Here is a 24213-nt window from a genome sequence, read left to right on the forward strand (position 1 = left end):
AGGTGGGCACTATATTTGCCCTTTTCTAGTCATCCAGGACCTCTCCTGATTACCATGAATTTTCAAAGATGTTGGCCAGTGGCCTTCCAATCACATCAGCCAACTGCCTGTGCACCGTAAGGTGCATCATGTTTGGCCCCATGGGCTTGTATATGTCCAGCTTTTCTAACCAGTCCTAACCTGTTCTTCCACCACAGTTGGCTGCTTACCCCCCTTCCCCCCAAAAAACTGTACTTCCAAGTGCAATAGTCTGGGAGCTCACCTTGCCTGTGAAGACTGAGGTAAAGAAGGCATTCAGTCCTTCAACCTTTTGCACATCATCTGTGACTAGGTTGCCTCCCCCAGTATCTGCACTAGGATGTTGTCCCCAACAATATCCAAAAACATCCTGGGTTGCCTACACATTGCTGTATTGGAGCCAGGAACCAGGGAGCCAGTGAACAGGGTAAGCATTTTGCAGGCAGTTTGCTGGATGCAGGAGCATGAAGGAGAAGAGAAGTCAAGCACCATATCCTGGCCAGGGATGGTAAGTGATCCAGAGAAGCCTGTGTCTTTGGTTTTCTCAGTGTTTGTTTGGTGGGCTGTGCATGTTTGGGCCAAGTGCTCTGAATAGTTGGGAGGGTTGCTGGCTGATTGATTGCTGAGTGATTGCTGCCTGGGCCTGACAGAAGTCCTAATGAGGGGGCAGAGCCAGTCCAGGCCCAGCAAGGTATAAACAGGAGACTCCCTGAGCGACCAAGGGCTGCAAACAGGGTAAGCAGTTCACAGTATAATTTGCAGATCAGTTTGCTTCTCCCCACCCCCCTTGAGGGGAGAGCCTTTCAGCTTAGGGTTGGAAGCATGAAAAAAGGAACCTTTTGGGGCCAATGAGCAGTAAACAAGCTAGCTTCCAGGTGAGTTTGCTAGGGAAGGTGTGCTTGGAAGAAGGGAGAAGTAAGAGAGAAGAGACAGATTAACAGATCCAGGGAAATGGCTGGAGGAAGTCAGAATGCCAGAGCCCCTGCCACTCCTTCTGCTTATACTTGTGAGGTTTCTGTGCAGGCAGGACTGCTCATCATTAAGGCTTCCACCCAGATCTGGGTTTGGCACTGTGGGGACTGCAGCTTGCAGGTTCCTTCCAGTGACAGCCAGGTCAGGGGGTGCCTGTGGTGTGAGCAGTGCCTTCTGGTGGTCTTTCTTAGGGAATGAGCAAGGGAGATATAGGAAGAGCTGGTGAGGCTCTGAAGCATCATCCACCATGAGGAGTTTATCAATTCAATGTGGAGGAGACCTCCAGGACTGTGGAGGAAGAACTGCCAGAGGCAGCACTAGAAAACAGAAAGAGGACGTGGACTCCCCAGAAGGGTGGAAGCTAGAAGCTTGTGACCTTCGGCAGCAAGCAGCAATCTTCACCTCCACCCAATGCAGTTCATCTGGAGAACAGATATGCAGCCCTGGCAACAAAGAGGAAGGAGCATGTTTTATTGCTGGAGGAGGACAGGCCAGTCCTCACCAAGGTGGGAAGGATCGAAACAACCACCAACAAGAAGAAGCAATGGGTGTTGGTGGTTGGAGACTCTCTTTTGTGGGAGAGTCTGCTGACCTGACCTGTTTTCTCAGTAAGCCTACTGCGTGCTTAGAGCCTGGATCTGAGATGTCACAGAGGGATTACCAGGATTTATCTGGCCCTCTGACTACTACTCCATACTGCTCATCCATGTGGGCATCAATGTTAATGCCAGGAGAGTGCCTGAGTGGATCAAAAGTGACTACAGGGCTCTGGGTGTGAGGGTGAAGGGACAGGGGGTCAGGTCATGTTCTCTTTGATCTTTCTGGTTAAAGGCAAAGGCCCAGGCAGGAACAGATGCATTCTCCTAATCAGTATCTGGCTGCACAGGTGGTGTCACCAGCAGGGATTTTGATTCTTTGACAAGGGTTGCTGGGAAGAGATGCGATCCACCTGATGAAGGAAGGGAAGAACATCTTCACAGACTGGCTTGCTAAGCTAGAGGAGGGCTTTAAACTACGTTCCCCAGGAGATGGAGGCCAAAACCCTGACATAATGGTGCGTGAGCTGGGGGACATAACTTATAATGAAAGACTGAGGGAATTAGAATTATTCAATATAGAGAAGAGACTGAGTAGGGATTTAATAGCAGTCTTCAGCTACCTGAGTGGGGTTTGAAAGAGGATGGAGCTAGATTGTTCTCAGTGATGGCAGATGAACGGAACAAGGATCAATGGTCTCAAGTTGCAGCAAGGAAATTCTCTCACTAGGAAGACCGTAAAACAGTGGAACGGGTTACCCAGAGAGGTGGTGGAATGTCCATCCTTGGAGGTTTTAAGATCTGGGTAGAAAAAGTTTTATCTAGGTTGATCTAGTTGGGGATGGTCCTGCCTTGAGCAGGGGGTTGGAATAGACCTCCTGAGGTCCCTTCCAACCCTAATTTTCTATAATTCTATGATTCTATTGTTCTCTCAGCAGATATCAGGGTGACTGAAGTCCATCATGAGAACAATGAACTGTAATCAGGAAACTTCCACCAGCTATTTGAAGAAAACTTCATTTACCTCATCCTACTGGTCTGATAGTCTATAACAGACACCCATCATAACATCACCCTTCTGGCTTTCCAATCTGACCCTAACCCAGAGACATTTAACAGACCTATCTCCAGTTTCATACTGAAGCTCTGGGCAATCATACAGGTATTTTACATAAAGCGCAACTCTTCCCCATCTCCACCATTATGATACTTTCATTGAGCTCTGGTTTGGGTGCCAGAGACACCCTATATTCCTCTATGACATAGGTTCTGGATCTGGACATTTCCAACAATGTGCTATTATCGGGGTTTCCCAGGAGCCATGTGGTGGGTCACCAATAGGGACAGCCATGGTGCATATACCTAACCATGACAGTGCTCCAGTCATGCAGGCTATCCCACCAAGTTTTTGTTATTCCAATCATGTTATAGTTCTGTGACTGTGCAAGGACTTCCAGTTCTTCCTTCTTGTTTTCCAGGTTCTGTGCACTGGTGTACAGGCACCTGAGGTAAATAGCCAATTGCCCTACTTTCTCAGGAAGAATGAGAAGTCCTCCCCTGTGTTCCCCACCGCTCCCACCCCAGGCTTGTGCTTTCTCCAGGTCACCCACTTCTCCACTTATCTCAGGGCTTTTGTCTCCTTCCCCCAGCAAATCTAGTTTAAAGCCCTCCTCACTAGATTCATTAGCCTGTCTGTGAAGATGCTCTTCCCTTTGAAAACATATTATTGCATTACACTGGTATACACAACCTGCAGGTGAGCCTGAAAGTCAAAGGGCTTAATATAAAAAAAGAAATGCATCCTTGAGTTGATGGTGAGTGGATAAAATGCAACTACTATTAAAATACCACCTCCTCTGTCATGCTAGTCATATGTACTGTGAAATAGCTAATCCATTTAATGTTTCTTGTTTCATTTTTCGGAGATGTCTCATATGTTTTCATACAATGGTGAGGTCTCAAGTCACTAGACATATTACAATAGCCTGATTTTCAGAAAGCAGATGATCAGCACTTTCTGGTGGGGGTGGGGAAGGTGTTATTTCAAAGTGTCTCATTTCAACCACCTAAAAATAATGAAATACCTAGAATAATTTGTCACCCTTGAAAGTTTAGGTCTCTGTGGGTGTATCTACATGAGACACTTTACTGTAGAGAGTTTACTGCTCACTAAGTATGCATGTCTACATGTGCACACACTTACTGTGCAGTAAAACTGCTCTACTTGCAAGTAAAAGTCACCTAATCCTTTTCTGTTCCATTTCCCCATCTGCAAAATAGGGATAATACTATTGGCTCTATTGCAAGGGGGAAAAATGTGAGCAGTTTCGTATAAAGAAGGTGGAAGCTACAAACAATCTACAGATTTGGGATTGCACAGTGAATTAAGCATGTTCATATAGGGAATGAAGTCAGGACTCATGCTGGGTCAACTTCTGTTTAGATCTAAGAGCAGAAATGTAGAGTAACTCCACTGAGTTAAAGAATCACTATTGATTGCAGACATAACAGTGCAAATCTAAATGTATCTAATTGAGTTTTGTGAAGTGACAGGGACAAGAAAAGGTTAAATTAATTCAAAGCAGCACTCATTTTTTATAATACATCAAAAATGAATTTCCTTACAGATAGTACTGGCTTAAAATATTAATAGATAATGATTGTACTGTGTCAGCAAATGAAGATTTCAGTTTCACTATTTTACTAATATCAAAATATTGCAAGCCTTTGTTCATGTATTGCATAATACCTAACTTTTGAATTTACTGAGGTTCAGTTCCTATGGAAATAATGTGATCAATGTATCCAGGGAAGACGTTTAAATTCTCACATACAAATATAATACTAATTTCCTGAGAGCCTATATTTGAAGCATTCGGCTTCTCGTTATGTATTCTTTTGCTCTCTGTGAATATTTATGTATGGGTCAATTTTTTCAAGGCTTATTGGTGATTTCCAGTACCCACTAAGATATCATATATGGCTTTAATCTTCAGGAAGCAGATTTTAATACTTCCTAAAAATGGTGTACGCTTAGAAATTTAGACACCCAAAATTACTAGTTGCTCATGTATGGTATGTACCTGTCAGTATTAAGAAGGCTTAGACAGAAGTTTCATAAACCAATTTGACCTAAATCAAGTAAGTCTGATACTACATTCAACCATGTTTATTTTAAACCAGTTTCAGCCATTTTGAAGCTGGTTTACATGGACTGAGCTTCTGTTGTTACAGGTTTAAACCAGTTTCTGAAGACTTAAATCAGTTTGTGTGTAACTTCTGTCCCTAGCCTTTAAGTGCGATAGAGTGCCTCCTCCATGGATTTTTTGAATGTTGGTACTTAGCCAAGAGTGCCTGGCTACTAGGCCTCTGAGAATAGGCAACTAATTGATTTGGATTCAGCCCATTCAGATTCATCGAATTTGATTTGGAGATCTGAATTGCTTTTCTGATTCAATTTGGTCGAATCGATTCGGAAAAGATTCAAAGATTTGGCCAGAGGGTATAATGGGGAAATCAATTAAATATCTATAACTTCATTGTTTTCTGGCTGATCCAGATGAAACTTGCAGGGATGGTAGCTGCTGCCGAGGGCATGAAGCCTGCCAAGTTTCGTGCCTGCCAGGGGACACGAAGCCTGCAGTTGGTGTGTCTCTTGGTCCTGGATGGCAGGAATAGTTAAGAAGCCAGAGGCTGGCCTGACCTGCAATGCAGGCAAGAAAGCCAGTCAGTGAAAATGCAAATGGAGGTGTCAGGGGGTGAGGAACAGGCTGGGGGGGGGGAGGGGGATGAAGCAGCACACGTAAAAGTGCAGAAGTACCTGTGGAGTCAGATGTCTGAGTTTTGCCTGCCTGCAGACAGAGGTGCAGGCCCCCAGAACCCAGACTCCCCCTGCAGTTTTCACCCCCCTCCCCATGCCTTAACACACACACACAGTGTCACCTATGTCATGAGTTCTGCTTCCCAGCAGCTTGGGGTACAGTTTCTCAGAAACCTCTGCACCTTTCTCCTTGAAACTTGATAGGCTTTGTGACCTTAGCAAGAGCTACCACCCCTGCAATTTTTACCCCACTGTGGCTTAACATACACACGTGACATTAGTTTTGAGGATTAGAGGTGTAGTTTACCAGAAACCCCTGCACCCATCACCTTCAAACTTAGAAGATGTCACGCCTTCATCAAGTTTCAGCCAGATCAGCCAAAACCCAACAAAGTTATAGATATTTCATTCATTCTCCATTATACCCTAAGGCTGAATCTCTGAATCACCAAATCTTCTCCGAATTGATTCAGATAGCCTAAAGGTTCTAGTGATTCGATTCAGATTTGTCCTCCAAGTCATCCAAATCATCTTCAAATATGAATCACAATCCTAAGCTTTGCACAGCCCTACTGGCTTCTACTCTGCCAAATAATAAGCTAAATACATACAGTGGCAGCACAACAGTATAGTAACTCCTGAATGTATTCAGGAAACATTGTGTAGTCCCTACTAAGTGTAGTTGTTCTTCCAGCAGAAATTCCTGTTGGTAAGAATCCAAGAAGCCAATGTGAAATTGTTTGCTGAACTCGATGGATATCTGTAAAGTTCATGGGGATTTTTAGATTTTAAAATTTAAATCAGTATAAAACTATTGTTATTGTTGTATCATTTTGATACTAGATTACTCTCACTTTATTAATTCACAAATAGCTTCCTATATACATTCCTGGGAACTTTAATACCAGTGAAATATGAGAAAGTAATGTTCTGCCCTTCTAAAAAGCCAAATATTCGATGACCTAATATGGTGCCTTTTAGAAAGAGGAGTTCTATGGCCTTTTATTTTTTTAAGAATTCATAACTCTATTTCACTTGTTGGCCATTGCACAAGTAAACAAACCTTGGCAACTACAAAACTGGCCTACCATCGATTCCTAACAATGGAACCTGCCAATTCTAGATATGGATCCAGCGATATCTTGCCATTTCTGTCTCCTCCTGAATAGCTTTTCCAAGGAGCTACACCCTTGTCTAGTTTGCTCAGATTCTGAAAATCACTGTTTATGATTGTGGCTGTAATACTTGACCCAGGCAGCAGTGCCAGGAATCAAACCACAGTCTTCAGAGAACAACAAGAGCCATAAGCAGGAGCCTTAACTTTGTGAGAATGGTATGAAAGTGCTAATTCTAAGCCACACGAGATGACTGTGCCAAGATAATGCTTCAGATTCTGCAAATCACATTCATATTGTTAAAACCTTTTAAAGCCTGGCAGTTTTAAATGGACAGCATGTCTGTTTGCAAGCTAAAGTCTGAACTGCTAAATAAACAGAATGATAAATTTCCTAATACCACTGGGCAGACTGTTCCTGCAAGTACAATATGTTTTTATCAATTTCCCACTGAGCTAGCATTGACTTTCAAATTTCCTTTAATGCTATTATAGTAAACATAGTGTAGCTCTCTGGCAAACAACAGTAACATTCTTCCTGTAATATCATATTCTTCTGTAAAAGAAAACGGCGATAGGTCCAGAGTAGAATACGGCTCAACTCAAAATGGCAGAGTACATTCTTTCCTTTAAAAAAAATTCAAAATATTATTTTTTCAATGTTATAAAAAAACATTCTTTTTTTTTTGTTAACAAGTGCAGAAAGACAATTTTGGATGAGTTTTCAAAACTGTTACCGCATACTGCAAATATAAAAAGAGAAAGTTACTGAAGTACTGACATTGTTAATATGTTTCCAGTTGGAAGCAGTCTATCTTGGTTAAAAGAGAATATAACATATATATGGATATAACATTAAAATGGTATTTCAAAGTTTGCAACAAGTTTTTTTGGTCAGTGTTCTTCTGCTCTGCTAAGAGCAAATAGGAAGTGTAGACAAGACAGAAAATGAAACAAGTGGAATTTATCAAGATGTTTACAATTTCTCAGCATTTAGAATGATTCTCTGGAAAAAAAACAGAATCTGAGTTTTAAAAAATGGCCTAAAAATCATCCACTGAGGAACTTCTTTTATGTCAGTGAAGCAAACTTGACTGGCATTTCCACAATTTAAGCTATCCTGCCTGACCTATTAGTAGAGTTGGAGTATTTATTACACCAGACCTGAAGATGGACAATTTTGTGCCTGAAAACTTGTTAAATCTCTCTCCCAACTATACATTTGGTCCAATAAAAATATCACCAAAACAACCTTGCTTCTTTGATTTTATAGTCAATGAAGGGTTTCCATTTGTTCAATTCCTTCTGTGGTCTTGCAGAAGAGGGGAATTAGTTCAAAAAGAGATGATTTATATGAAAGCAGTACATGTTGCCCATATGTTCACTAGTCTTCCAGTTTATGATTAATGAGATACATTTATTTCATAACCTGTTTCTGCAATGTCTCAGGCCACAGGTACACTTAGGACACTGATGTCACAAGTTCTGCACTATCAGCATCAATTTAAAGGAACAGAATGGAGTATTTAGGAAAATGGCTCTCTCTAGCCCCTTCTCTGTACAGATATGGCAATTTGCAGATGGAGAAATAAGAGAAAAAAATACAGGCTTGTCACTGTTAAGAAATGGGACTAAACTTGCTTTAAATTAAGTCCATGGCAAAATTTCTATAGGTTTCAGTAGTGAAGGGTTAAGCCCACGATGAGTGAATCCATTTCCAGTGTAATCCCATTGACTGCAAGAGACTGACACAGAAATAAATATAGTTCGCATATGAATTCTCTTTCTTTTTTTTTTCCAACGGGGAAAATAGTGATTAATGGTTACCCCCTCTAAGTATGATACAGGGTATCTGAACATATTTCATCATACTGTTACCTAGCCAGCTTGCCAACCTGTACTTGTTCTGAAGACATTCTGGCCTGACTCCCAGCTTCTAGGTCCCAGTATGTTGATAGGTTAAAAGCCTGCACGACGGAGATGGATATGATATGCATGTCTGGGCTGAGGGCCTTAAATATCAAAAAAACATAACTGGTTCTTAGTGAGGATAAGAGTTCAGACCCTTCCTGCCCTTCAATCTCCATTTCCACAACTGTTCTCTAACCTGCTCCCAAAAAGTTTTCAGTTGTCATCTACATAGAAACTGGCCAGCATTCTGATTTTTTTTAGTGGGATCCTGCTCCATTCGAAACCAACAGAACCTTTTGAGATTAGGCCTTAACCTTGTACCTTGAAAAACTGTTTCTTGTCAGGAGACTTCTCACAACACTTCTGTTTAGTCTTCATTAGGTTTAACACAAAATATCAGATACCATTTTACTAAGGTGCAATTATTATAGCAAGACAGAATAATGGATTAGTCAAGGTTATGATTAATAATGAACTTCAGTTGAACACAAAAAGCCAGCTAATTTTCCATGGATCATAAGATTAAGTTCCCTTAGTTCCAACACAGAACTGCATAATATGTTTAAAGCTGGCAATGTTTGTACAAGACAAAGTCAACTATGCATTTTACAAAGCTGTTATGTGTTCCTCTTGAGCACTGTGTTCTTTTTTATCCAATGTTTAAATAAATTATAAAAGGGGGTGGGGAAATAATGTTGCACTGCTAGTAAATCCATAGCATAAAATTATGTTTTTGCTTTTATCAACATGCAACTTTAAAAAAAGTTTTACAAAAAAAAAAATGGAGGACAAATATTATCTTGCCTTTCCTCAGTATATTTCAGTTCTTCTTCTTCTTACTATGATACAGCCAGAGATAAGAAATCTTTATGAGGGTTACTGTACTTGGACATATCAGAATTTTCATTTCCTCTTGTTTTCATTACAACTTGATGAGTTTCTTCAAATAACTGCTTTCTATACACTGACATTAAAATCACCAGGAATGGAAGAGGAGTTTACTATTCCATTCCTTTGAAAAACCTTATAGTAAGGAAAGTAAGATAGAATATTAAAAATTAACACTTTGGTAGTCATACAGTCTCCAGGGAAAGATCACTTCACTAATTCTAACTGGTCTTTAAAAGAGCTTAATATTTGCCATTGTATCACCAAGACTAATGTAAAAAAGACAAGTCCAATGAACAGTAAACAGTTAACTTACATACATTACTTGTGAAATAGTCTTGCAGGACTGCTTTCATACTCCTATCCTACTTGCCACATCTGTAGTTGAACATGCAAATCTCAGATTGGCCTCCTCAGTCACCTATGGACTGATTGATGATTCCCCTACTGGACTGCCAATGAGGAGGGATTTGCAAGGCTGCTTTCCTATACAAGACTTTTAAACATGCGTTTTGTTATATTCTGATATTCATGGAACGCAACAGAATTTTAGACTTAAGGAATGAAAAAAACCCAAAGTTCTGATGAAAGAGCACACTGCAAGGCTCTTCTCTGAAGCAAGCTGCAGCACTCAAGTTAAAAGGACCATCAGTTTCATATACTTAAATAGCATAACTTTAGGGCGAAAAATACAAACATTCCAAACCAAGAAGTTTTTGGCTTATGAAAAACAGAAATGTTGATATGGAAATGCTATTATGATACTTTCATTGAGCTCTGGGTTGGGTGCCTTATGCTCCTATATTCTCCTATTCCTATGGCACAGAATCTGCATCTGAACATTTCCAACAATGTGCTATGATCAGGGTTTCCCATGAGCAATGTGACAGCTCACCATCAAGGACAGCCATGGTTCATATTGAGAATGGTATTCAATCACAGAACCTGGACCATAGAGGAAAATGGAAATATCAAGACAACGCAATGCTATGAGGTAGCATGACAGCACTACCGAACTGAAAATGTTCACTTCAAGACCAATATTTTTCACCATTTCACCATCAGTGTTTTTGGATTTGGGCATTTTTGTGCGGTTTGGGATTTTTTTACCAAAATCTCAAAATTTTCCAAAGGGAAGAAGGGGGGAGGAGATGGAAGGGAGTTTTCCTCTTCTTTCACAAAGGATAGGACAGAAATACAGTTACAAAGGCAGGGAATCTTGAAGCCCAGTCAGAAGACTATCGATTAGCAAATTAATAAGAAATTATGGTGCCATTTCTGAATGCAACTGCCAGTTTTCTGTCTCAAGACAAGAGACAGACATCATTGTTCAAATTAAGTCTTATAATATTGGTTATTTTCTATCAGATATGCCTGCTGCAAACCACTAAATGAACAGCCTTAGGAAAGAACTAACATCAAATACTTCCCCTACAGAATGGAGAGCGACAAGTAGGTGGAAAAGAAGTAAGATGCACATAAGGCAGATGTGGCTGTGCAGATGAACTGAAAGAAGCTTCTCTACAAGAGGTGCTGGAGCATCATCTAGAAAATGGCCGAGATAGAGAAAGGTTAACTTCTGACATGGCAAAGTTAAGCCAACAGAGAGTTAAGTGCATACTAAGTGTGTCTACACATTGCACTGCCGTAACATAGCAAAGCGCTATATTGCTATATGGTGCACTATGGTGACATAGCAATTACATGTGTTAAACGTTCCCATCTTTAAAAAAGGGAAGGAGGACCTGAGAAACTACAGGCCAGTTAGTCTTACCTCAATCCTGGGTAAGCTTTTTGAGAGAATTATTCTGGCACATGTCCACGAGAGGCCAGCAGGGGAGATTATGCTTAGGCGCAACCAACACAGGTTCATTAGAGGCAGGTCCTGTCAGACCAACCTGGTGGCCTTCTATGACCAGGCCACCACATCCTTAGATGCAGGGGTAGCAGTGGACATAGTCTGTCTGGACTTTTGGAAGGTCTTTGACACTGTCTCTCACCCCGTTCTCATTAAAAAAATGGGGGACTGTGGTGTCGATACCTACACAGTCAAATGGTTTGCCAACTGGCTGGAGGGCCTCATCCAGAGAACGGTGGTGTATGGGTCATTTTTGACCTGGAGGGATGCAGGCAGTGGGGTCCCCCAGGGCTCGGTCCTCCGGCTCGCACTGTTCAACATCTTCATCGGTGACTTGGACGAAGGGGTAAAAGCACCCTGTTCAAATTTGCTGATGACACCAAAATGTGGGCCCATTAGAAGGAAGGAATAGGCTATAATTGGACCTAGAAAGGTTACAGGGGTGGGCGGACGAGCATAAGATGGGATTCAACACTGACAAGTGCAAGGTAATGCACCTGGGGAGGAATAACCAGCACCTACAGGCTGCAGAACTCCCTTCTTGTCTGTGCAGAGGCAGAAAAGGATCTTGGAGTCATCATTGATGCCAAGATGAATATAGGCCGGCAGTGTGGGGAGGCAGTTAGGAAGACCAACCGCACCTTGTCATGCATCCACAGATGCATCTCAAGCATGTCCAAGGAGGTGATCCTCCCCTTCTATGCGGCACCTGTCAGGCCGCCATTGGAGTACTGCATCCAGTTCTGGGTGCCGCACTTCAAGAGGGATGTGGACAACATAGAGAGGGTCCAGAGAAGGGCCACTCTCATGATCAGGGGACAGCAGGGCAGGCCCTATGAGGAGAGGCTATGGGACCTGAACCTGTTCAGCCTCCACAAGAGAAGGCTGAGGGGGGATCTAGTGGCCTGTTACAAATGAATCATAGGGGACCAACAGGCATTGGGGGAGTCCCTGTTCCCCCAGGCACTATTAGGAGTGACTAGGAATAGCGGTCACAAGCTGGCAGAGGATAGATTCAGATTAGACATCAGGAGGCGCTACTTTACAGTCAGGGCGGCTAGGATCTGCAACCAACTTCCAAGCAAAGTGGTGCTGGCTCCTACCCTGGGGGTCTTTAAGACAAGGCTAGACAATCACCTTTCCTGCCATGGCAGGGGGTCGGATTTGATGATCTGCTCAGGTCCCTTCTGACCCTACCAACTATGAAACTATAATACAGGGGACTACATCGTTCACTTACGTATTCATAGCTTTTCATCAGTTCTAAACTTCTTTTCCAAGATTAATGTGATCCAATATCTTCCACTAATTTTTCTCACTGCTATAACATTTTTCTTCTAAAGTTCTTCAAGTGCTTTACCACCTTTAATAGTTAAATCCTCCCCCTCTGTAGCTGGGTTTTGTTCAAGGACGTACATTCATCTTACCTTGTACTCAACATAGTTATAGGTACATTGTTCATGCCTTCATCTTCTTGTCCAGTAAATTTCGACACCCTGGTGTGCTGTGAGATTTTAAAGGTGCCACAGCACCTAGCCCCTGTGTGAGGAAGTCAGTGCTCACTTTCTACCCACCCTGGGGCTGCTCTTCTGGGATATTCCTTCTCCAGCAGCCCATGTGCTGACCACTTCTGCAGTCTAAGCAGCACACTCTGCCAGAGGCAGGCAGGAAGGCATACCTGGGCCATGCCTTTCAGCCTGGCTCTTTCCTCCACTCCTCCAATGCTTCTGGAGCTAGTAGGAGGGACTATAGGGGCAGGTAGCTCTGATGCTGTCATGCCAGTTTCCAGAGGATCAGCAGGTGCACCAGGGACCACACTCACCCTCTTAGTGGGGAGGGGCAGATAGCAAAAAAAGTGGGGCTAAGTACAGACAGTCAGAAAGCCCAAGACTGAATTGTTTCAATCTCTATAGTTGTCTGTAAACTGCCTAGATTGAACCAATAAGAATGACATTCACTTTTCAATCCTGAAAGGCAGCCAGACCCCTGCAGTGACCCATACCAGGAGGGGGGGAAGGCATGTCTTCCCAGCTGCTGGTCACTGCAGAGAGCCATCCACTGCAGGAGATGGACAATTCCTCCAGCCATGCCCCCTACTCAGCCTGCAGCCATCTGAGGAGATGGTGTGGGGAACCCTCCCCACTTGGCCCCCAAGCTGGGGTCTCACCAGTACCCTGGAAAAACGGAGGTGGGGGAAGCCCCCAGCTGGCCACTTCTTCCTTCCCCCATGCCTGGTCCCCCTAGCCACAACCCCCTCCTTGGTCCAGGCTGGTTGAGGAAGGGCTGTGGGAGAACTGCCCCAAAACCCTGCACTGGGGTCTCCCTGGAGTGGGCAGAAGGAAGCCTCCAGTGGGGCATTTCTCCCTCTCTTCCTCCCCAGGCCCAGAACCCAGAGCCAGAGCTGGGCCAATTACCTGGCCATGCCCCCTCCCTGGCCAGCTGGCTGGCTGGCTGAGGAGGGAGTGGGGGGGGGGAATTCACCCCCACCCAAATCTGGACCCCCATTGAAGCTGTGCTGGGTGCAGGAGGGGAGACGCCACAGTGGACCTTTTCCCCCACTCCCTCCTCAGCCAGCCTGCTGGCCAAGGAGGGGGTATGACTGGGTGATGGCCCCAGCTCCTGGCTTCGGCAGACTCAGTAAAGCTCCCATTGTGGGCTTCTCTGTAGCTGGGGGCCAAGGTGACACCCAGCCATGCCTGCTTCTCAGCTGGCCCGCTGAGGAGGGACGCTCTACCTCCCACCTGGCTCCAAATCCCCAGGTGGGCTGTGCCTGGTACTGGGGGAGGGGGGCTTGGATGGAGGGGAGTGAGGAAAGTTTACAGTAGGATACTGTTTCCCCTCCCCCACCAATCTCTCATCAGCTGGCCTGCTGGTCAAGGAGGGAGAGTGGTTGAGTGATTGCACTGGCTTGGGCAGGAGGAATAAAAACCCCATCATGAGCATCCCCGCATCTGAGAACTGGGGGAGGGGGGAATGTGGGACTCATCTGGCCATGTCCCCATCTCAGCTGGCAGGCTGGATGGGAAGGGAGTGGGAGGCAAAATGCCCCTCCCTTCAGGAAAGCCCACACTGGGGACTTACTCCCTCTGCCTGATCCAGGAGCCAGGGCAATCACCCTGCCATGCCCCCATTCTAGCTGGTGGTCCAGCTGTGAAGAAATGGGGGTAAAAAACACCCCCTTCACCTGGTTCTTGACCCCTAGCAGGGCTGTGCCTGGTGCAGGGTAAGGGCAGCCCAAACTGGGGGCTTTACTTCCCCCACCTAAGCCAGGAGCCAGGACAGGAAAAGCACCCCTCCCCCCAGCTCTAGTTTCTCATCCAGGCTCTGCTCAGTCCAGGGGAAAGCCTATAGTGGGAGCTTTACTTCCCACAACCCAGCTGAGAGTCAGGCTAATTTTCCCAGCCAAGGAGGGCCAAGGCTGGGGAATCTGCCCAGCTCCTAGCTGCCAAGCCCCCCAACCACCTCCATCCCCACAGCTGGAGGCAGGGCTATTCTGCTCTGCTAGAGGAGAAAGCACAGCCTAGGCCTTCACAGCATCCTGAGATGCAGGAGAACTGTCAAATTAAATCAGGAGCGGTCTGGGACAGAAATTCCATAAACTAGTTTGACCTAAATCAGGTAAGTCTGATACTACATCCATCCAGGTTTATTTTAAATCAGTTTCAGGCATTTTCAAAGTGGTTTAAGTGTACCAAACTTCTGTTTTGTTTTAGGTTTAAACCATCACTTAAACCAGTCTGTGTAACTTCTGTTCTTAGCCTGAGACATGGCAGTCATGTCCCCACCATGCTCACACCTCTAATAGCCAATGTCACCCTTTCTGCCTCCTTTAGGGACAAACACCCCCTTCAGAGATCTAATGCAACCCTTAACCCTTAAGCAAGCCAATCTGCCCTGCCAAGCAGAACCTGCCAGCATGAAGCACCATGCACCACTTCCCACCATGATCTCAGGTATGCTTTGCCCAATCCCGCCTGTTCTGCAGTCCTGTGAGATCCTTTTAATGGGTATTACAAGGCGAGCACCATACAAATAGCTTAGTTTTTTTAAATGGGATGCCACTAAATGGGGTGCCCTAAGCCTGACAAAGTTGATAAATACTGCTCTAACCCCTACTTGAACAGGTAGGCATTAGGCATCCTCTTCAATTTTTTTTCCTAAACTATTGTAATAAGCCAGTTCTGTTACTATTCAGGGCTTTCCTTGTCCTCTTCCTTGGGACATATGAAGTAAGAGAGAAGTAGTATAATCACAGGGAAATTGAGGCACAGAGAAGTTAAGTTTTGCCCAAGATTTGTAGCAGGGATTAAGAACAGAACCATTATCCTGAATACCACCTTGTCTGCTGCCTACTAAACTTTGCTTCCACTAAACTGTGTTCTCAGAAACAAGCTCTACAGAGTCTCCTCAACAGTTACTTTAGAATTAGATATTGAATTGTTATCTTTCCCTTCTCTGCAATTCTGATATTTAAAAGGGCATACAGAAAGATGTCACTCTGAGAAATACACAGCAAAATTAATTAGAAAATGATGTGACTACCTAGGGATCCTTGTTTTCCCTGACAAAAAAATAAAATAAAAATCACAAATTCGCTAATAACCCCCCCTCCCAATCCCTGATTAATATGAAAGGCCCCCCACAGCTCTCCTAGTCCTGATGGTGCCCCTCACTCCACCCCACATCCCCCATAGCCTTGCTGGTGTCCCTCACTCCCCACCCACAGCCCTCTGGCCATGCTTGTGCCCCTCATTCCCTCCCCCTAGCTCCCCCACCCCTGCTTCTACCCTTCACTCCCCACCACAACCCTCCCAGTCCTGCTGGTGCCCCTTGCCCACAGCTTCACAGCTTCAGAGATCTAATATAACCCACAACTCATGCTGAAGGGAGCCTCCAGGGCTATGGGGCCAGAGACCTGGGTCCACAGCCCCCTGCCTCCAGCAGAAAGTTGCGGCTGCTGCAGTAGAGCAGAGCCCAGTCCCCACTCTGCTGTCTGCTGAGGGTTTGGGTGTGTGTTGGGGGGGGGGGGGGGGCAGCTCCCTGCCACTGCATGCACTCCCAGGGGGCAGGGGGATCTGTGCCCCCCAGATCTGTGCACAGGGTGGGGGCTGGCCTGTTGCAGACTCCCACTTTGCTGCCCTCCCCTGAGGCCTGTGCAGTTCAGTGTGTGTGACCTGGCATTGCAGGGCAAAGTGGGGCTGTGCAAGAAAGGTGCTTGCTGCTGAGAACTCCGTGCTGCCCTGGCAATGTGTCCCTTGTGGCGCAGCTACAGAGGAAGCAGTGGTGCGGGGTTGCATGCAGGGAATGCATTGCCAGGGCAGTGTGGAGCTCGCAGCAGCAAGCAGCTTTCGTGTGCTGCCCAACTGTTATTTGCAGCACTGGGTCACACATGCCAGGCTGCAGAGCCCCCAGGGGAAGGCAGCAGGGTGGGAGCCCAAGCCTGAAGGAGGCAGCCTGTACCCATGCCCACCCCACACACAGATCTGGGGTGCAGAGGTCCTCCATGCATCCAGGAATGCATGTAGCAGTGGGGAGCAGCCCCACCACCCAACCAAGCAGCAGGAAGCCTGCCCTGCTCCTGCCCTGCACACAGATCTGGGGGGCACGGTCCCCCCCATTTCTTCAGGAGCGCACACAGCAGTGGGGAGCCAGCCTTCCCTGCCCCTGGACATGCTGCCCATGGCCCTGTCCTGCTCCTCACTGGGGATCTGCAGCCATGCATTGTGGCCCCAGGCCCCAAGCCCCATACACTGCCCAGCCGGGCACTAGCGCCAGCCCTAGCCCTGCCCAAATCTGTCCCTCCCTCCCTATGGGGGCCTCAATCCCCACCCCTCACACACTTACCTGCAAGAGCTGCTCTCCAGGCTGCCTGGTGGCACCTCCTGCCTCCCTGCCCTCCTGTCGCTCCCTCCCAGCCCCTTGCAGGCTGGAACTCTGCCAGCCTGCAGAGGGCTCATTGCAAAACTGCAAAATCCACGGGCTTCTCTGGTAAAATGAAAAATCTACTTTGCCTCTGGTCAAAGGTAAAATCCAGTTTGCTTCATTTTTCCATAGGAAATGTAAAACCCAGATCCCTGATGATCACACAGCAGAGTAGCTAATAAAATATTTTAGAAGTCATTTGCTGTTTGTCCAAAGACATTGAGAGAGAAAATAAATCTCCTGAACATGACCTATATTATATTTACACTGATGAGAATAAAGCAAGCCTGAAGTGATGTTCAAGGTTACTGTTCAAAAAAGCACTCTGAAATGAAGTGGTTGGTTACACAGAAGACTCAGCCAATGGATCCTGCTTGTTATTGCACCTGTTGCTTTATTATTCAACCAGATTGTTTAGCTTCCTAACCTGTAAACTTTCATCACACAAGCTATCCTTTCACAGTTAAACTGTGAAAAGTGAAGTTTACCCAGCTCTACTTCACAGGACTTTAACTGAGCCATCATTCAGCATTTTCAAGGGGGCAAAAAAATAGAAGAGGTTTAACTTGTTACTGATCTGCTGATTTTGTCCTCAACACAGCCTCCAAAAATAAAGTTATATAACCACTTTCAGAATGCTGTCCTAAAAATAGGAGTCACTGCTTGGACTAAATGCCACTGCAGTTTCTCTCTAAGACCTGGAACTGGTTGTAAGATGGGTGGAAGTATAAATATTTCCCTCACTTTAGAAGAAAGTCAAGCAGCTTCTCCTTGCAAGCCAATTGTACAAAGACATTTCTATAATTTTCATCTGTGGGGGGAGGGAGTGGGAGCCACTGTACATTTATTTCCAACTAACAACTGTTAAAATAATGCCATTTGTTCTTGCAGCTGATCCCTCATAGGGTTACATAATCACAAACCATCATTAACTCAAAGCAGAGAGAGAAAGGTACAGAGAGGTACAGGTCCCAGTCAGGGATTTACTTTTTTCTCCACTTCTTGCATAATACTTCAATCAAAAAAAAAAAAAAAAAAGGATTTTTTTTAATCCATGCAATTTAACTGTTTTAGCAGTCTGCTCAAACCCAAGAAATACAGACTTTTTATATCTTGCTCATATTCATTTAGTGGCATGCCTCTTGGAACCTTCTTATATGAAAGAAGCATAAGCATAACATAAAATACTATGAAATGTGAAGCTACTGCTTTAACATGATCAGGCACCAATTTACACTACATTGTATATAAGCTAAATAGGAATGGGTTACAACTGAGCAGTTGAGTTTTCACAAGGATTTAACTTTTGCATGTGCAGAAGCACTTAATACGAAAGAGACACAATCTGGTGTGACATGAATACTGGAGTCCTGCATTATGCCAATGCAATATAGTAATAAATACAATTTCTGCCCCTCTCAGTTCATTCTGCAGACTTTGAAGTTAAGGAATCCCCCCTCCCCTCCCCCCTTTCCTTCTAAACAGCAGTGGAAAAATGACAGAGGAAAAGAAAGGAACAAGGAAATCAAGTGTTACAACATAAAGAGCAATGCCACCTAAATCCATCACACTCTGCTTCAGATGAGTTATGATGATCTTTGTACCTGGAATGAACAGAGGGGTTTTCTTCAGTTCCCGCTGTCCTGGAGCTTATATATTCCAATGCAGTGATTAAATGTAGCCTGCTGCTGCTTTCAGTTCTCCCTTAGCCAAACTGCCGCAGATGCCCATAAGAGCTCAATTTGAGAGCTGCGAATGGGGAGCGTGTGCCTTGCTTTGCAGGATCTCAGGCTTTAGTTGCAGATGTGAAAGGAGTACTGGAGACTCAGCACTGACTCTTCTAAGCCACTGCATGGGGATATTATCAAAGTCTAAGCTTTCTATTGGCTCTGATCACCAAACAAATCTCACCAGCCACCCCTTACCTCCCCCCTCTCTGTTTCACTCAGCGCTTGTTTCTCATCTAGCCCACAAACATTGCAGCCACACACACTTAAGTCGCTTGCTGTGTTTCTCCTTTCCTCCCCTTCAGTTTGTGGATTTACAACCTTGTGGTTAGCTCTAACATTTTTTTTATCAGCTTTCCAATCCAAACCCTCTCGTTTATGTACGGAAATTCGACATCTACCGACCCACAAAAAAACAATCGTTTCCTTCAGATCTTCTTCCTCCTTTTGTTGAGAGACCTGCAATGTGAAGAATGCATGAAAGTTGTGATTGTGTGTCATGCTTGACATTCAGACACATTTGTTTTCTTGACATACATACATACATGCATATCTATATAATTCCTGCTTTTCAAATTAAAAGCATACGGAGTCTAATTACCTGAGGGCTAAAATAGCAAATTCTTCAACTGAGGCAGGACAAAGTGCCTGGTCCCTCAATTTGGTTTGTTTGGTTGCTGTATTTGGGTTATTGTCCATATTTTTGTTTATTTAATACAGTGGTTTCTAATCCACATCAAATCATGCCTTTTACACAGAAAATGAAGCTGGGATGCCAAACCTCCTCTGCATCTGGGTTTATTGAATCAGTGCAACTGCAATGGCTTCTGTTTCTTGTTGTAATTTTGCTGCTGATTGTCTCATTATTTAGAGTTGCTTAAGGTGGTTTGTGGGATCAGATTCCTTCTCACCCAGGGACTGGTGAAAATGTTAGACCTGTCTTTTGGGAGAAGTGACAGTCCTTGACTTTTGGTGTGTCCCTCTGTAATAAGTGTACAATCAACACAACTAAATAGGCCCTTCAGCTTCACTCAGTACAGGAAGATGTTGTAATATTTCTTGTAAACATGTTGGCAAACTTGCCTAAGAAGATGAGAGACAACAAAATGAATCAGTTGTAGCAGATGCATCCTTAATTAGTGCTGTGACAAATTTGATTGCTGCTGATAAATTAAGTCATGTCTGTTCCTGAAAGTACACTGGTTTCCATTAAAATTTTCGCATTTATCCATAGTTACCACATAGTGCTGTCTGAATTGTTTCCCATGGCAAAAAAATGCCATATGTAGTTGCCATTACCGATATATAGCATGCCACAATGTATGAAATATAGGGAAACAGAGTGCGTACAATGGTAATACAACGGGGGGGTGGGGGGCGGGAATGGTAAACATTGAGCATTAAATGGCACCTGTTTCTGAAGTTACTCTCTATTCAGTTTTCCTTCTTCACTATAGAGTGTTCATATTATTTGTCTCTTTTGATGTACTTTTTAAATTTGTATTTTATTTCTTCTTCAGACAAAGGACAAAAAAAAGTAAGTGCTGAAAAATATTAAAAGTTTACATATTACAAATGTTCCTACAGACGTTTGGTTTCATTAGTCAATGAATTCGGTAAAGTTTCACAGGTGGACCAAAAGAAAAATTAACAAATTAATTAAATTATCGATTTTTTTTTCCTTTTTCCATGTCATATGGGCTACTTTCTTTTTCAGGGATGAAATCAAGCTATGGGTCAAGAGTCAAAGCTGCATCTCCAACATCTGGAACAGTGACATCAGCCACACATTTGGTCAGTGGCTACCACTCATCTCCATGCTCCAGCTCACATATACATTTCCTTTTTATATTGAGAACAGACATACTTCCTTTTTAATATGACTGTTTCAAATTATCTTCCTCGCTCTCCCTTAGTACTTTCCAGGTTACACAACAGCACTTGACTTTGTCCTCCAGAGATTTCTTTTATTCTCTTCCACTGCAGAGATTATGGTATTATCTTCATGTGTGCACCTTCAATGTGAGCAACTAAGTTTTCTACTCTTTTGTGGACCTGATGCCCTTTCCCCTCTAACCTAGACAATGCTAATTAGTAATTAAAGTAAACTTCACGATAGGTGTAGCAGGCTCACCTTTCAGAGCTTGGGTTGAGTCCCAGGCTTGAGATCCTGCTGTTTTGATTGGTGGAGCCCATCCACCAATCAGGAGGCAGCAAGAGAAATCAAGCCATGTCCCTTTCCTGAGGGAAGGGGGAGAAGAGCTTCCCTGGACCTGATTGAAGACTGCAAACTGTCAGGTCTGGAAGACTTCAGGGGCAGAGCCCTAGAATGTATAAAAGGAGTTGCGTGCCTAGCAGGAGGGGTAGATGTAATGAGGGACTCAAGAAGAGCAGAGCCAAGAAAACCTGGAGAGCTCTCCCCCAGCAGGCAATAGGTCTAAGGCTCCTGAAGCTGCCAGTGGAGAAGCAGCTTTGGGAGTGGTGCGAGACCACTCAAGCTGTTGATAGTGCACAGGACGGTGTGTGGAGACCCAGCCCTGGGAGTGGTGCTTGGGCCCATCATGGTGCATGGTTCAGTGCATGGAGCCCAGGATTTGGAAGCCACAAGCAGTGGCTCGAGCCTGCAACTCTGGCAGGGCCAGCGGCCACACACTGCATGGGGCAAAGGCTGCAGTTGAGGTGGCTCAGGCCCCATCTCCCGGCAAGTGGCCAGGTCCCACGGTGTGCAGGGTGGTGCGTGGGTCCAAGCCTTGGGAGTAAGGGGGCAGCAGAAGCTGCTTGGGTTATCCACCTGGCATGAGGATGGCTGGCTGGAGCCTGAAGGGCCCACCCTGTGCTAAAAGAGCCTCGGTGCTGAAGCTAGGGCACAGGGAAATAGTAGTGCTGCAGCGTGAGGCCCAGCACCCAAATGCCAGCAGCAGTGGCACAGCAGCTGAGGGGAGCTGAGCCCTCGGTGCCCAGAGTTGGGCACAGGGTGGGGAGGAACCCAGCAGCATGGGAGAGGCCTAGAGAGGTGCTCCAGCAGAGGAGACCCCATTGAGCTCTGCCCTGACCACCACCACCTGAGGGAGCGTGAGTCATTGGGCCCTTGGGTCCTCCAGGAGAAAGTGTTTGGGGAGGGCAACCCCAGAGAAGAGGCTGGGTAAGTAGTCCTCTACCTAGTCAAAGCTCTAAGGGGAGGAGCCCCTGGTGCTTCCTGGACATGCCCCCTCCCCCCAAGGGACCCTTTGGAAGGAGGACTGTCTCTTGCCATGGGTCAGGGACTATATTAAGGAACAGATGTTATTAAGATTGTTCATGTTTGCGCCTTATATTTTGTAATTGAAATATGATGTTGTAAATAGTGTTATTTAGGGTTTGACCTTGGTTATTGGTTAATGTTCACTAAATATATGTATATGATATTTAGTTTTATGTTTATGTGTATTATAACTCAATAAATTGTATATAGTTAAGAACTTAGGGCTTAGGCTAACTCTAGAGAGGAAAGAGGGATCTGCTCGAAATTCTGGCATCCCTCTCACAGCACCCCCTCCTGCCTACCCATCCCATCCAATTGAGAATAGGTCACACCCTTGGGTGTACCTGGGTTACACAGGCTATCTGGTAAGATCCAATCTAGACACTACTTCCCATCCACGAGGCTTATTGTCTCTGTTTAGCCTTTTACCTGATGCATGGCCTTGAGAAATGAGAAGAGCTTGAGTTTCCTACAGCAATCATAGTGGTATTCTCCAATCTAACCTAAGAACTTCTTAGGGTAAAATGGCCTGTCAGTCAACAAGAATTTGTGTACACAGAGCTGCTTCAGCGCATTGTCCATTCTACTAATGTTCTGTCCATTTCCTACCATTTTAGCTTGCAGCTTTGATTAGCACTCCCTCCACCCAAATTCATTTTAATAGCTTTTAACCTGCCTGTTTTATTTATGTCTGCTTAAGTGCTTATTTAATCTTTTCCTTTATAATTATAATGACCTTCCATAGGTTATCATAATCCTAAAAGGTATGTGGGGAATTTAAAGATTTAAAAGTCGCTTGACTTTGTAAATAATTTTTATTTTCTCATTATCTGGCTTATTTTTAAAGTAGAAATGCCATCCACTTATTATGTTTGCTTAGTTAATGATGTTTACATTACATGCACATATACATGCCTATTCATTCAACGTACCCAGTCATAAGACTAATTTGTGCACTTGGAGATCACAAAAGGTTTATTTCCTTGGAAAGCAATTAGTGAGATGTGCCTTTTGCTGCAGTTTCTTTTCCTGATGTAGAAAAATGGACTCTTTATTACTTAGGCCTGGCCAAAACAGAGATGTTGTACCAGCATAATTATTTTAGTTAGTACATAGTTTGGTTTTGTTTTTTTTTAAACGAAAACAGATAAACTAATAAAACTTCTATTTTGGATGTAGCTATGCCAGTGTAAAGGTAACCTGTTCTAATATATCTCATTCTCATTTATGAATAACTGCACAGTTATAAATGCACATTTATACCAGTATATCCACACATGCAGGGAGTTATACTGCATTTAACCATACCAATATAGTTAATATGTTGCAACTTTTGTTTATAAAGAAGCCCCTAACACAAATTGGTAATTACACAAGGCATAATTCAACAAGGTATTTTATCACATGCGTATTTAAAGTACATAAGCAGATCATTCACTACATTTTAGTCCTGAGATAACTACCAGTAGGTTTATTTTATTCTACTACTAGTTGGCTGCCTTTCAGGGACATCTGAGTTGTTATATAGGAAATTATCTAAATTCTTCACTGGGTAAGTTGGCATAGCTTCATTGAAGTCAGTGGAACTAATCATATGATTCAGGTCAGCACGTGCTTAAGCACCTGAATCCGACCTATAATAAATAATCTTACATTGATGTAGCTTCCTTCAGGACAAAAGATTACTGTGATTCCAGCAAAGAATTTAACTCAAAGCCTATGTATAGATAAGTCAATGCCACTGAAATATAGTCATGTCTGGAGTAGAATGTGGAAGTCTGACAGCAGGAGAATACCACATTCAAATTACATTGTAGTGGGAATTTTGGTGGAGGGGGGAAGGAATTAAAAACACTGACCCAGATCTTCAAAGGCACTTAGCCATGACTCTGATTTTTAAAGAAAACCTATTTTAATACCTTCCTTGATCACTATCTCCCCTCAGTTTTTCCTCATCTTTGAACTGATCTCCATTCAAGCAACTCACTAAACTCTAGGCTCCATGGTTGTGAGAGCAGTGAGAGATGTGTGGGCCAATTCTAGTCTCTATTGTTGGTTTCTTTTGGTAGTTGGGGGGAGGGAGTGGGGAGGGAGCAGGGGGAGTGGAAGATGACTGCTCCATTCTAACTTCTGTTTTTAGCAGCCAACAAGTTTCCATTGCTCCAGTCCACACTAGATAAAGCCACAAAGCCTAGAAAAGGTGCAT

General features: G+C 44.2%; 1 protein-coding gene across 1 annotated transcript in view; it reads right to left on the reverse strand.

Annotated features, from left to right (window-relative positions):
- Window positions 1–18906, reverse strand: part of GREM2 (gremlin 2, DAN family BMP antagonist) — a 70805-nt gene extending 51899 nt beyond the window's left edge. Inside the window, exon 1 of the mRNA XM_090031502.1 lies at window positions 18644–18906. The gene's annotated coding sequence lies outside the window, so the exon portion shown is untranslated. The remainder of the gene's footprint in view (window positions 1–18643) is intronic.
- Between the last annotated feature and the right edge of the window lie 5307 nt (window positions 18907–24213).

This window comes from Crocodylus siamensis, chromosome 1 (genome assembly GCF_052110815.1).
Source record: "Crocodylus siamensis isolate JL-2025a chromosome 1, ASM5211081v1, whole genome shotgun sequence".
NCBI lineage: Eukaryota > Metazoa > Chordata > Crocodylia > Crocodylidae > Crocodylus > Crocodylus siamensis.